The following is a 12,958-nucleotide window of genomic DNA, read 5'->3' as shown; positions in this document are numbered from 1 at the left end:
GCAAATCATCACCTAACAAGTCATCTTCATCACTATTGAAATCAACATACTCGGGGTGTGTTACCTTAGGACCTTTGGCCATGAAGCATCTTCCAATTCCTTCATTTGGTGAATCAAATATGTCGTAGGAGTTGGTTGACACAAGTGCTAGACCGGCAACACCTTCATCTTGAGTATCTTCGGAGTCGGAGTGATAACTTCTCTCGGAGTGGCTGTCGGAGTCGGAGCCGGATACCCATTCACCAACATGAGCTTGATGTCTTCGTCTTGTGTAGCTCCTTGATGATTTTTCCTTCCTTTCCGAATCCTTGCTTCTCCGTGAGTATCTTCGTTCATAACGATCATCTCTACTCCTTCTCTCTCTTGGTGGTGATCCTTTGCTTCTTCTTTTTGGAGAATCTTCTCTTCTCTTGTAGGGAGCCGTACACTCATTGGAATAGTGTCCGGGTCTTCCACAATTGTAACAGCTTTGCTCTCGACTAGAAGATCTTTTGTCATTGTAGGACCTTGACTTGGAGCTTCTATCTTTGCTTCTACTCTTGTAGAACTTGTTGAAGTTCTTCACCATTAAGCTCAATTCTTCATTGAGGTCTTGTTTCTCACTTGATGATGTAGGGGCTTCACACGAGGCTTTATAGGCACCACTTGATTTGTTGTGAAGTTCCTCTTTATCCTTAAGTGACATCTCATGAGCAACAATTCTTCCAATCACCTCCTTTGGCTTGAGATCTTTGTAATTTGGCATCATTTGGATCAATGTGCACACGGTATCATATTTTCCATCCAAGGCTCTTAGAATCTTCTTGATGATGAATCTATCGGTCATCTCTTCACTTCCTAAGCCGGCAATCTCATTTGAGATGAGAGCAAGCCTAGAGTACATCTCAGCGACACCTTCACCATCCTTCATCTTGAACTTGTCAAGGTGGCTTTGAAGCACATCCAACTTGGATTCCTTGACGGAGTCGGTACCTTCGTGCATATCAATCAAAGTGTCCCAAATTTCCTTTGCATTCTCAAGGCGGCTGATTTTGTTGAATTCTTCGCGGCACAATCTGTTAAAGAGAATATCACAAGCTTGAGCATTGTATTGCAACATCTTCAACTCATCCGCGGTAGCTTCACGGTTTGGTTCTCTCCCATCAAAGAAGTCACCTTGCAAACCAACACACACAATAGCCCAAACGGCGGGGTTATGTCCAAGAATATGCATTTTCATTTTATGCTTCCAACTAGCAAAATTAGTACCATCAAAGTAAGGACCTCTACGGTGATAATTTCCCTCGCTAGACGCCATACTCTCCTAGGTTGTGAAACCAAGGCTATGACCACCAAAAGCTATGGAGATCAAGCAAATGGAGACCAAAGCTCTGATACCACTTGTAGGATCGAAAGTATGTCTAGAGGGGGGGTGATTAGACTACTTGACCAAATAAAAACTTAACCTTTTCCCAATTTTAGTTCTTGGCAGATTTTAGCTATTTTGGGACAAGTCAAGCAATCATCACATAATTCAAGCAAGCATGCAAAGAGTATATTGGCAGCGGAATGTAAAGCATGCAACTTGCAAGAATGTAAAGGCAAGGGTTTGGAGAATTCAACCGCAATTGAAGACACGGATGTTTTTCCCGTGGTTCGGATAGGTGGTGCTATCCTACATCCACGTTGATGTATACTTCAACCCACGAAGGGTAACGGTTGCGCGAGTCCACACAGGGCTCCACCCAAGGGCAACGGTTGCGCGAGTCCACACAGGGCTCCACCCACGAAGGGTCCATGAAGAAGCAACCACCCACAAAGGGTCCACGAAGAAGCAACCTTGTCTATCCCACCATGGCCAACGCCCACACAGGACTTGCCTCACTAGCGGTAGATCTTCACGAAGTAGGCGATCTCCTTGCCCTTACAAACTCCTTGGTTCAACTCCACAATCTTGTCGGAGGCTCCCAAGTGACACCTAGCCAATCTAGGAGACACCACTCTCCAAGAAGTAACAAATGGTGTGTAGGTAATGAACTCCTTGCTCTTGTGCTTCAAATGATAGTCTCCCCAACACTCAACTCTCTCTCATAGGATTTGGATTTGGTTGAAAGAAGATTTGAGTGGAAAGCAACTTGGGAAGGCTAGAGATCAAGATTCATGTGGTAGGAATGGAATGTCTTGGTCTCAACACATGAGTAGGTGGTTCTTTCTCAGAACATATGAGTTGGAATGATGTGTGTGTTCTGATGGCTCTCTCACTGAAAGAGAAGGAGGTGGAGGGGTATATATAGCCTCCACACAAAATCCAACCGTTACACAGTTTTCCAATCTCTGTGGGACCGAATCAATAAACTCGGTCGGACCGAAAATGTAAACCTAGTGACCGTTAGTGATTTCGGTGGGACTGACATGCAACTCGGTAGGACCAATATGGTTAGGGTTTGGGCATAACGTAATCTCGGTGAGACCGATTACACAAACTCGGTGAGACCGAATTTGGTAATTAGCTAACCAGAGAGTTGGTCAGGCAAACTCGGTGGGACCGATTTGCTCTTTTGGTGAGACCGAGTGGAACTCGGTGAGACCGAAAAGTTACAAAGGGGAAACACTGAGTTTACATTGCAATCTCGGTGGGACCGATTCGCTCTTTCGGTGGGACCGAAAAGTTACGAAAGGGAAACAGAGAGTTTGCAACCCCATCTCGGTGAGACCGAGATCCCTATCGGTAGAACCGAATTGCTAGGGTTTGGAAATGGCTAATGACAGGTGAAACTCGGTGGCGCCGGATAGGAAGAATCGGTAGGACCGAGTTTGGCTTAGGGTTTAGGTAATATGTTGATATGGGAAAGTAGTTGAGGGTTTTGGAGCATATCACTAAGCACATGAAGCAAGAGGCTCATTAAGCAACACCTCATCCCTCCTTAATAGTATTGGCTTTTCCTAAAGACTCAATGTGATCTTGGATCACTAAAATATAAAATGAGGAGTCTTGAGCTTTTGAGCTTGAGCCAATCCTTTGTCCTTAGCATTTTGAGGGTTCCACTTTCACATCCATGCCATGCCAATCATTGAGCTTTCCTGAAATAATCATCTTGGAATAGCATTAGCTCAATGAGCTATATGTTGTTATGAATTACCAAAACCACCTAGGGATAGTTGCACTTTCAAGGTTATCTTACCTGGTTTAGGCCAGCGGCTATTTCTAGGGAGGCAGAAAACTACAAAGGCATACAATCTTATCCAGACTATATAGTGCACTCACAGGGAGGGATTTGGTTTCTTCTGATTGATCTTGAGCAGTGCATTGAGACAATTTCTTATGGAATAAAACCAGGGCTGCACCCTTGATGCGTGAGTGCTAGCAGCACATTGATGGTGTTGCGGCTTGAGTGGACATTCATTCCATGTATAGATATTCTGGTGGCAAACCTTCGAGCATATCCGAATTCTTGTGAAGCCAATACCTCTTGGGATTACAGTCATCAGCATTCCTTTGTTCAGTTTGGAAATTTATGGCCTACTGAAAGTGGAGAAGAGATATTGGATCACAGGTGGTCTGCACCTTTGTCCAGTGTTTTTGTCAGCACTGGGATCTTGGTGACGAGCAACAGTATTCAGAGGACACTTCTGAATATTATGGTGATATCTTGGCCCTTATGACATGTCTGATGTTACAACATATTCACAGTCGGATTCTAATGGCGATGGTTATCAACAATAGTTCATTGGCCATGAGCGGCTTCATCGTCAACGACTGCCGCCTCAGCTTCGACCACAACTACGATGACAATGGCTACATCCTCGGTCGCGGCGTCATCGCCTTCGTCGATGTCTTCGCGCAAGGCTTAGTTCGCCACAAGTACTACTTTGGCTTCGACTGTGACGGCTACTTCTCCGCTGCCTTCTTCACCAAGGTTTCCATCAACTGCAACACCTACTTCAACCGAGTATCCACCGACCATGACTACTACTACCTCAGGCCCGACTGCTTCTCCAAGCTTGTCCAAGTCCACCTCAACCATGGCTTCTACTGCGACAACTACCATGGCGACCCCTACATTATTAAAGATCTTCAAGCACCATGGGATCCTGGCAAACTCTTTGTGATAGCGGCTTGGGGGCAAGCCACATTTCAAGAAGGGAGGGATGTCAGGAGCCTATTGTGTACATGGGTTTGCAACCTTCGGCCATTACATGGGTCGGCCCATTTGCGAACCACCAGCCACTACAAAAAAAGACACATACGTGACATTTTGGGCCAAATGAATTTTTTTTCTGTCATACTCATGACACTTCTATGACGATAATTGTGACAAAACCCGGTATCATCATAGATGTGGTGGGCTCCTACTTCTATGACAGAAAATGGGCTTTTCATCCTGGGCGGGCCGGAGACGCAGCTGCATGACATTCTTTGGGCTGTCCATGACGGAAAAAACCGTGGTAGAAGCGAGGGCAAGGAAAATATCGGGGTGTTCCCAGTTACGATGGGTGGTCGGGGTCGAGCGATGCATGGAGGTTTGCGCGTTTCCCTCGTACACGCACGCGCGTGGGTGCGAGGCGTTGGGCTCTAACTGAACCCGAGCGAGGCGTTCGCCTACTGAACCTGAGCGAGGCGTTCGCCTACTGAAACCAAGCGATTGCACTGTAGGCTACGCTTTACTGAACCCGAGCGATTGATCGATGGCTGTTAACTGAACCCGATCGAGTGATTCCTTCGCTATTGCTGCTAACTGAAGCCGATCGATGTTTCCTCTGGATGAATAGTGAGCGTTGCTGGGGGGCGGGGGTTAGATGAACAGTTCCTGGTGGGGGTGGATGAATAGGACCCTGTGGTGTTGCCTCTGGATGAACAGGACCCCGATCGATCGAGCCAGTTGGGGCTGGATGAACAGGACCCCGTAGAGGGCTGGATGAACAGGACGACCCCGTGGAGGGCTGGATGAACAGTAGATGGTGGAGGGCTGGATGAACAATAGCCCGTGGAGGGGTGGTTGGATAGGAGCCCGTAGAGAGGGCTGGTTGAACAGTAGCCGGTGGAGTAGCGCGCGGTGGAGGCTGGATGAACAGGAGCCCATGGATGAACAGTCCCAGGTGGAGGCTGGAGGTGGTCGACGCTGGATGAACAGTAGCTCGTGGAGGCTGGAGGGGGTCGACGGTGGAGATGAACATTATCCCGTGGAGTCCCGTTTTGCGGTACGCCACACCCCTCCCGATGAACAGGACCCCCGTTTCGACCGTATCGCTCCAACACAAGTCTGTTTCCTTCGTTTTGAGGTACGCCACACCCCTCCCAATCAACAGGACCCCGTTTCAACCGTAGAAGGTCTGGTTCCTCCATTTTGCGGTACGCCAGACCCCTCCCGATGAACAGGATCCCGTTTTGAACGTGGCATGTCGAACACAAGGCCGTTTCCTCCGTTCTGCGGTACGCCAGGCCTCATTTCCATCGGCTGTTCTGTCCAAGCCGGTTGGCTCCCACGCGTTCCGTTGCCTCCCAATGAATACGACGGCGACGCTGTTTTTTTTGCGGCGAAGACGATGCTGTTTCTCCGTTCTGACCCAGCCATTTACACGAGTGCTGGCCATACGTATGCGCGAGTAGGCGTTCAAGACCCCGCCCGTATGTACGTACGTGGCCGTATTTTCTTTTTTGCACACTGGCCACTGTATGTACGTGTACATGCTACGTGCGCGCCTCTACTACGACATGTGTGGGCCTCAACATCGACCAGTATATACGTACACGTTCGCGACTAGAATGACAACACTACGTACGCTTGGACCAGGTGGGTCTCGACTGTCAGGCACTTCCTTTCGCGCGAAGATGTAGCTGGTGGGTCCCAGCAGTCAGGGGGTGAATCATTTTTTGCCCAGATGCACTTCCTTGTATGCGAAAATGTCGCTGGTAGGTCCCAGCAGTCAGGGGAAACCTTTTTTCACGAAATACGGTTACCCGTCTGGTGGTTCCCTGCTGTCAGGTGGAGGAATCATTATTTTCCGCGTAATAAGGAGGCACTTCCTTGCTGTGGTCGTGGACCCAGCTGTCAGCCTCTCCATGTACAGTCCACGTCCGATGGAAGCCGTTCCTTGACCATGTTGACCACGCCGCGCCGAGAGCACCAGGGCGGCGGACGACGGCGAGGCCTAGGAAGGGGACGACGCAAAGCCGGGGAAGACGCGGAAGTGGATGCCCATGCATAGAGGAGTATGAGGGTTCACTGGTTCGCTGCGGTGTGAGGCTGCCGTCATCGCAGAATAACAGGGGGTGTGTGTGAGTAGATGGATGGCCTGGCCAACGGTGAGAGTAGTAGGGGGCGGTGAGACCCCCACGGCATCGCAACCGGCCACGGGAGGCAGGAGCACGAGGCACGACCGACGCTGGTTTGGGCGGCTGGAGCAAGAAGACCAGAGGTTGAAGAAGCACTACGGCCGTTGGATAGACATCGTACGGTCACTGGAGCTAGAATCATTCATATTGACTAAGTTGACAAAGCCCTTCGTCCCCGTCAACTTAGTTGGCCCACAAGTCAGCCTCCCACTATAGTGGGTCCCCGTCTATTTTTTGCGGGGTAGAATTTACAGTCAATTTGATCTTTTTTTGAATTATAGTCCATTAGCTGGGCTGGGTGAACAAATAGTGTAGCGTCCATGCGGCCCATTTATGTTTTTCCTAAAAAATACAGGCCATTTGCACTTTATCGAAATACATGATTTTGCTGGGCTGATTCTAATTATAATGTTGGGGTGGACGCAACAATGTTATCAAAAAATAAACAGGGGTTGATCATTTTGTTATATATATATAAATAATAAGTGATTTATTATTACATTGGTCCTTAAATCTTACCAAGATTTTGTACACAATCACCAGGATTTTCGTTGCCAAAAAAATCCAGGATTTTATTGTTAAGAAATTATTTTTATAAGTTAATAAGATGTGGGATATTGTTTTCTTACATATGTAAGTATCTGTTAAATATATGATGACAATAACAATAATATATAATAACATATAAAATAATTTAAATATATATAATATAGTTAGAAGGGAAACATAAGTTGGACCAGGCGTTCCTATTCTTATATAGAAAAATAGAACAGACCTCTGCGTTTTCTTCAAAAAAACATAAATTGGGCCGCCGATGTTTCAGGAAAAATAAAACCTCGGTCATGTGCTGTGCATGTTAAAAAAGGAAGCCTAGACGGGGAATCCCAAAACCCAGCTGATACTTGCTGCCCCAGTGATAATAAATGATACGTGTCGGCTCCCTGGCCTCATTGTGAATTTATCTCCTATAGTAACTACGTTGAAGCACCTAAAAATGTAACTATGTTGACAAACCCATGGGCCCCAACGTCAGTATAGCATTAGGAGGAAGTATTTTTTCGATGAGGCACTTGCTTGCGTACGACCATAGACCTGGTGGGTCTCGACTATCCATCTCTCCACGTACAGTCCTCTTTAGATTCCTCTCGTTTGTTCTGCATGTTCACAACGGTAGACAGCGGCGTCGCGGCAAGTGCACAAAGGCGCAGGAAGAGATCCGACCACCTGAGGAAGTGCCTTATTAGTAACGAAACAACTGAACTATCCTAGTGGCTGAGTGACACTACCCGACAGTTGTTCCGCCCGGGTTCGATTCCACCTGTGCAGAGAAAATATCTCCAAATTTTTTGCCTCTGCCTTTATTGACATATGGGTCCCAATTGTCATCTACACACACCACGTCCAACACTTGCCAAAACTTCGTCCCTCGTTTTCTCTGTTTTTCGCACACTCGACATTGTGTGGGCATTTTGAAAATAGCATATCTTTTTGAATGTGCATCATATGAAGATGTGCTATGCATGAATGTTGATCAGCATGATGTTAACTGGCTGGTAGTTCCAGTTTCGACAATGAATAAAACTTCCAACATGATGTTAACACTGTTTGAAAAGGCCGTGATAATATAAATGCTCTGCCTCTGAAAGTTACAGTTTCTTATCTGAAACTGAACTTGGAGTTTCTTATCTGAAACTGAAACTTGCAGTTTCTTCTCTGAAAATCACATTGTCTGCACTTTTATACTCCTAAGAACCTACATTTTTTAAGTGGTAAAAATAGATCTCTAGAATTCATAAAACACTTCATATGCTCAATACTGCAAATCTGAAATTCAAAAGACATTCATATCTCAAAGTACTCTCAAAATACACAACACAAAACACAATTCACAACCCGCAAATACTAACAACCCTAAGCTCCTCCTGAAAATTCACAACCTACCCAACTATTGGGGCGGGGGGGGGGGGGGGGCAGTCCCTCCTATTTCTGGGCGGCAGACAGCCGCCCCGTGAGATGATGTGAACGGCGAGGAATAGGATGACGGGGAAGCGTCGTCGGGCCAACAGTTTTTCTCCTCTTGTAGTTGGGTTCGGTTGACGAAGACTCCACCAGCTCGCTCTGGCACGACACCCTCACAAACTGCACCCTGTAGATACTCGATCCTTCAATCTATGGATGCTCCATCTGGGATCGATACTCCCACCACCACTCCCAAACGATCGGATTCGGTGAATCTGTTTGCTCCATGGCCCAGAGGAGCAGCTCTATATCGCCGCCTTTTAGTTCTGTTGCAGATATTTGTCCATGGATGTCGCCGTCGCCGCTAGTTGGTCCTTGTTGTCAAACCAAGACTGCATCTCCAACATCCTAGCTAGCTTCACAGGGTTGCCGTCTGCGATCCTCATGTATCGGTTGTACTCCTCCATCAATCTACTTCTCTACAGCACCTTCACTCGCCGGCGGTGGTTTTTGATTGGAAGAGGAGAGGAGCAGTGCTGGTTTTGAATTAGAACAGGAGAGGAGCGACTCTGGTTTTGGATTGGAACAGGAGAGGAGGGGCGGTGATTTTGAAATGGAAGAAGAGAGGAGCGGCACTGGATTTAGATTGGAACATGAGAGGAGTGGCGGTAGTTTAAGAGGAGAAGAGCGGAAGAGCGGCGTTGGTCTTGGAAGTATTTTTTTTGTATTGCGTATTTTGGGTCAAAGTTTGACCACGTACTGTATTTGACAAGCAAAATGTGAATGCATGTCACAAAAAATTGTATCGTTTGGTTCGTATCTGAATGTACTTTCGAATTATATTATTTTTGCAACGTATAACATATATTTTATTTGCGAAAATCATGGTCAATTATGACCTAGAATAAAAGGGAGACTAATTAATGTGGGGTCGCTTTCTTAATTGAAGGGTAAATTGATTTTGATTTTGATCCAGTCGCAGCCCGCCGGCCCTCTCGTCCAATCCTAAATCGCTGCCACACGCTCCTCTCCCTCTTCTCCATTGCAAAACCACCTCCTCTCCTCTCCAACATCTCCATTCAAAAACCACTGTCTTGCCTCTCCCTGTTCTCCATTCCAAAAACACCTCCTCTCGTCTCCATCATCTCCATTCCAAAACCACCGTGCCACCTCTCCCTCTTCTCCATTGCAAAACCACCTCCTCTCCTCTCCATCATTTCCATTCCAAAACCACCGTCTCGCCTCTCCCTTTTCTCTATTGCAAGACCACCGTATCTCCTCCCATCTTCCAAAGCTAGCACCGGACCACTCAGAAGGACATTTATGGAGAGGATGCAACATCGAATCAGGCAGATCACCGACGGCGACCAGGCAAAGTTAGCCAGGTTGAAGGAGATCCTTACTTGGTTTGACAATGAGTGGGAGATTTCGAGGACGGTGAGGGCCATGTGGCAATGTATGCGAAAGAGCGAGATGGTGGCAATGTACATGTACTCCTCGGCGACTGTCACGCCATAGTCCTTCGAGTTCATCGAGTATCTCATCTGGTCGACGGAGCAGACAGAATCACCCGAGGCGAAAGTCAGGCGGAGGTGGTGGGCATAAAGGTCGAAGGTCGAGCACCCAGAGTATAACGAATCGATCGAGTACGATGTGTCGTTCGTGACGGTGCAGAGCTAGTCGGAGCCACAGGAGTATTCGTTCTGCCACCGCAAGAGGAGGCCGGATGGCGCAACGTCGCTTCCCCGCCGTTCTCCACGGTTCCCTCCATGCTCGCCTCGTTTCAACGGTGGCGGTAGGGTTTAAGGTAAGCTTCGCACTAACCAAATCTTCCACCTGCTCATGCTTACAATCAGTGTGACAGCTAATGAAAATCATGCTTACAATCAGTCTCCGAGTACTATGCCAATCACCCTTAAATAGTTCTGGACCTTTGGGTCAAAGTTGTGACACTGTGTACAAAGAAAGAAAAATAAATTGGTGCTAGTATTTGGTTAGAGGATTTGCTGCCGAGAAAGATCCGCCCACAGAGAGCGCCACACGTCCCACTGGTGGTGGTGGATGCCAATGCGTGCATGGAGTATGGTTGGTGTCGATAATTTTTACTTGGCACACCTCGCACTCTGCATATATGCCGGTTCCATCCGTACATTTCTGCAGCTCCACCAAAATGTAGCTGAATAAACCTGTTTGCACAGATAATGAAAAAGCATGATTACTGAGGGAGTCCTGGATTAAGGGGTCCTCGGGCGTCCGGCCTGTTATCTATTGGGCCGGACTGATGGGCTGTGAAGACATGAAGGCCGAAGACTGTACCTGAGTCCGGATTGGACTCTCCTTGGCGTTGTCGGGTGGTTGGTGCGACATATGCCAATGGATGGCTTATCATTGTGGGAGCCAATAAAACATCGCCGGTGCCTGGAAACGGGATAAGGCGAAGACATGCACGCCGGCGAATCTTACCCAGCTTCAGGGCTATCCGTGGAAATAACACCCCTAATGCTGCTCTGCGGGGTCTCCACATGATCACTAGCTCGGTGGGTTGCTATAGAATGCTCCTTGAGCTGTTCGGTGAAAGGATGAGGGAGGGCCAGGCTAGCCCGCGCCTCTTCTTGTGGTGTCTAAAATCTATCCAAAGAGTGATCTCCCCTGCATGGGAACCCTGGGGGGTTTATGTAGGCCTACCCCACCAGGGGTGCAATGGTAATCCGGCTGGGCGCGGGCCCTAGCCATCTGTGTCTACACCCGCCGGCTGCCGACCCTTTGGCCGACAGGCCGGCCCCACCGCTCGGGGGTCTTGTCGGGGGCTGGTTACTATTACCTTGCCCCTGGTGACGATGGCTTTGTCGTGGTAAGCATGGCTATAGTGCCGCCGTGAGGCGGCTCATCACTGTAGCCTTACCTTCTCTTGTCTCCTTAATGAAGCACCTCCTTGGAGGGAGAGAGCTGGCCGGCTGCTGGAAGCCGTCCATACCATTGGCCGACTGTGGGAAGCCTGGCCGCCTTCGGGATCTCCCTGACCGAGGGGGCCCGCCACCCATGGGTCATACTGACCCCTTGCCGTGGGTGACGTCACGATCATCATGGCAACAGTGCCGCGCCGGACGGGGATGGCCGCACCGTACGGTGCACTGTGGCCATTCATGTGCCGGGATTCGGGGGTGGCAAGATTTACTGTAGCCATGCCCCGTCTTGTCGCCGTTATGTGGGTGCAGACTCTGAGGGCAAGATCTTAGCCGCCTGCTGAGGGGCCGGCTCCTGGGAGGCGGCCCTTTTATGGCCGGCTTCTGGAAGTCGGCATTCTCGTGGTCTTGTTTCTCAAGGATTTCAGGGCTGGGCTGCCTTTGCGCAGCCGGCTTGAGAGGTAGCCGGCTGGGGGAAGACGGCCCCATGTCTTGGAAGCTTGGAGGCTTGTAATTTTTTTGAAGTGCCAGGGGAAGCCGGCTAGGCTACCCGTGGTCATTTACTCCGACAGTAGTCCCCGAAGTTGGTTGGGCTCCGAGGCAGAAAAAAGTCGAAGAGCCCAGTCAGCTTCCTATCTTGAGGAGCCGGGAACCGGAAGCCGGTTTTGACTAGGCGCGCCGTCTGTTAGAGATCTCGTAGTTTGAAGGCGGGTGCCAGTCGAGGCGCGAGTCCGGCTGTGAACTGACCGCTCGTCGTCTGTGCGCCACGTGGCATCCTCCGGCTGGAGGAGTCTGCCAGCCCACGCGCGTGACGGGACTCCGCCGCAGTCTAGGGCCCGCCACTACAGGGCCTCGGCCCACGCGCGGATCTTCTGCGGCCTGGACGGACCGCGCGCGCCCCAGTGGCGGTTTCCCCATGCCGTAATGGCACAGTAATCGCGGGGCGTGGGGGGAGTGGGTGCAGTTAATCCCACGCCCCCCACGTCCTGCCTCCTCGGCTTCGCCGCACGAGGCTATAAGTAGGGGTTGAGGAGGGGAGTGCCAAAACGCTCGCGTGCTCTCCCTCGCTCCGCCCCCTCCTTCTTCTTCCTCCTCTCGCCACGACAGCCACCTACCGCCGCTCGGCATTCCAGCCAATCTTCTTGGCTCACCGCCGCTTCCTCGCAGCTGGGTCGTGCGCCCTCCTCTCCTCATACCTTCCTCGCCGCCGCGCCATCCCCATGGCGTTGTCGAGCTCCTGGGATGGCTCCAACGTCCATGACGACCATGTCGACTTCCTCCATCGGACGCGACAGTTGCCAGGCGCGGATCTCGTACGGGTCCGCCTCGCGCCAGAGAGGGAGATCTCGCCGGCGCCAGAAGAGGATGAGCGGGTGATCTTCCGCTCGCACTGCCTGCGCGGCTTTGGCCTGCCGGCGAGCGGGTTCCTCTGCTCGTTCCTTGACTTTTATCATCTCCAACCGCATCACCTCACTCCCAACACGGTGATGCTGCTGTCAGCCTTCGTCACCCCATGCGAGGGTTTTCTCAGCGTCCTCCCCACTCTTGAACTGTGGGGAGTGTTCTTTCAGTGCAAGCTCGGCACCGTCGTCGCGGGCGTGCCCGCCCCATGTGGTGCCTTCATCGCTATGCAGAGGGCGAGCGACAACAACCCATTTCCGCTCATCCCGCTGATCCAGTCGGTGAAGCTCTGGCAGAAGTCCTACTTCTACATGAAGAATATTGCTCTGCAAGGCGACTTCGTCAACCTGCCGGCTTACATAGCCGCCCATCGGCTGGGATG

This window comes from Triticum urartu, chromosome 7A, assembly GCF_056163025.1.
Source record: "Triticum urartu cultivar PI428250 chromosome 7A, HENAU_Tu73, whole genome shotgun sequence".
Classification (NCBI taxonomy): domain Eukaryota; kingdom Viridiplantae; phylum Streptophyta; class Magnoliopsida; order Poales; family Poaceae; genus Triticum; species Triticum urartu.
Note: the sequence above shows the minus strand (reverse complement) of the source record.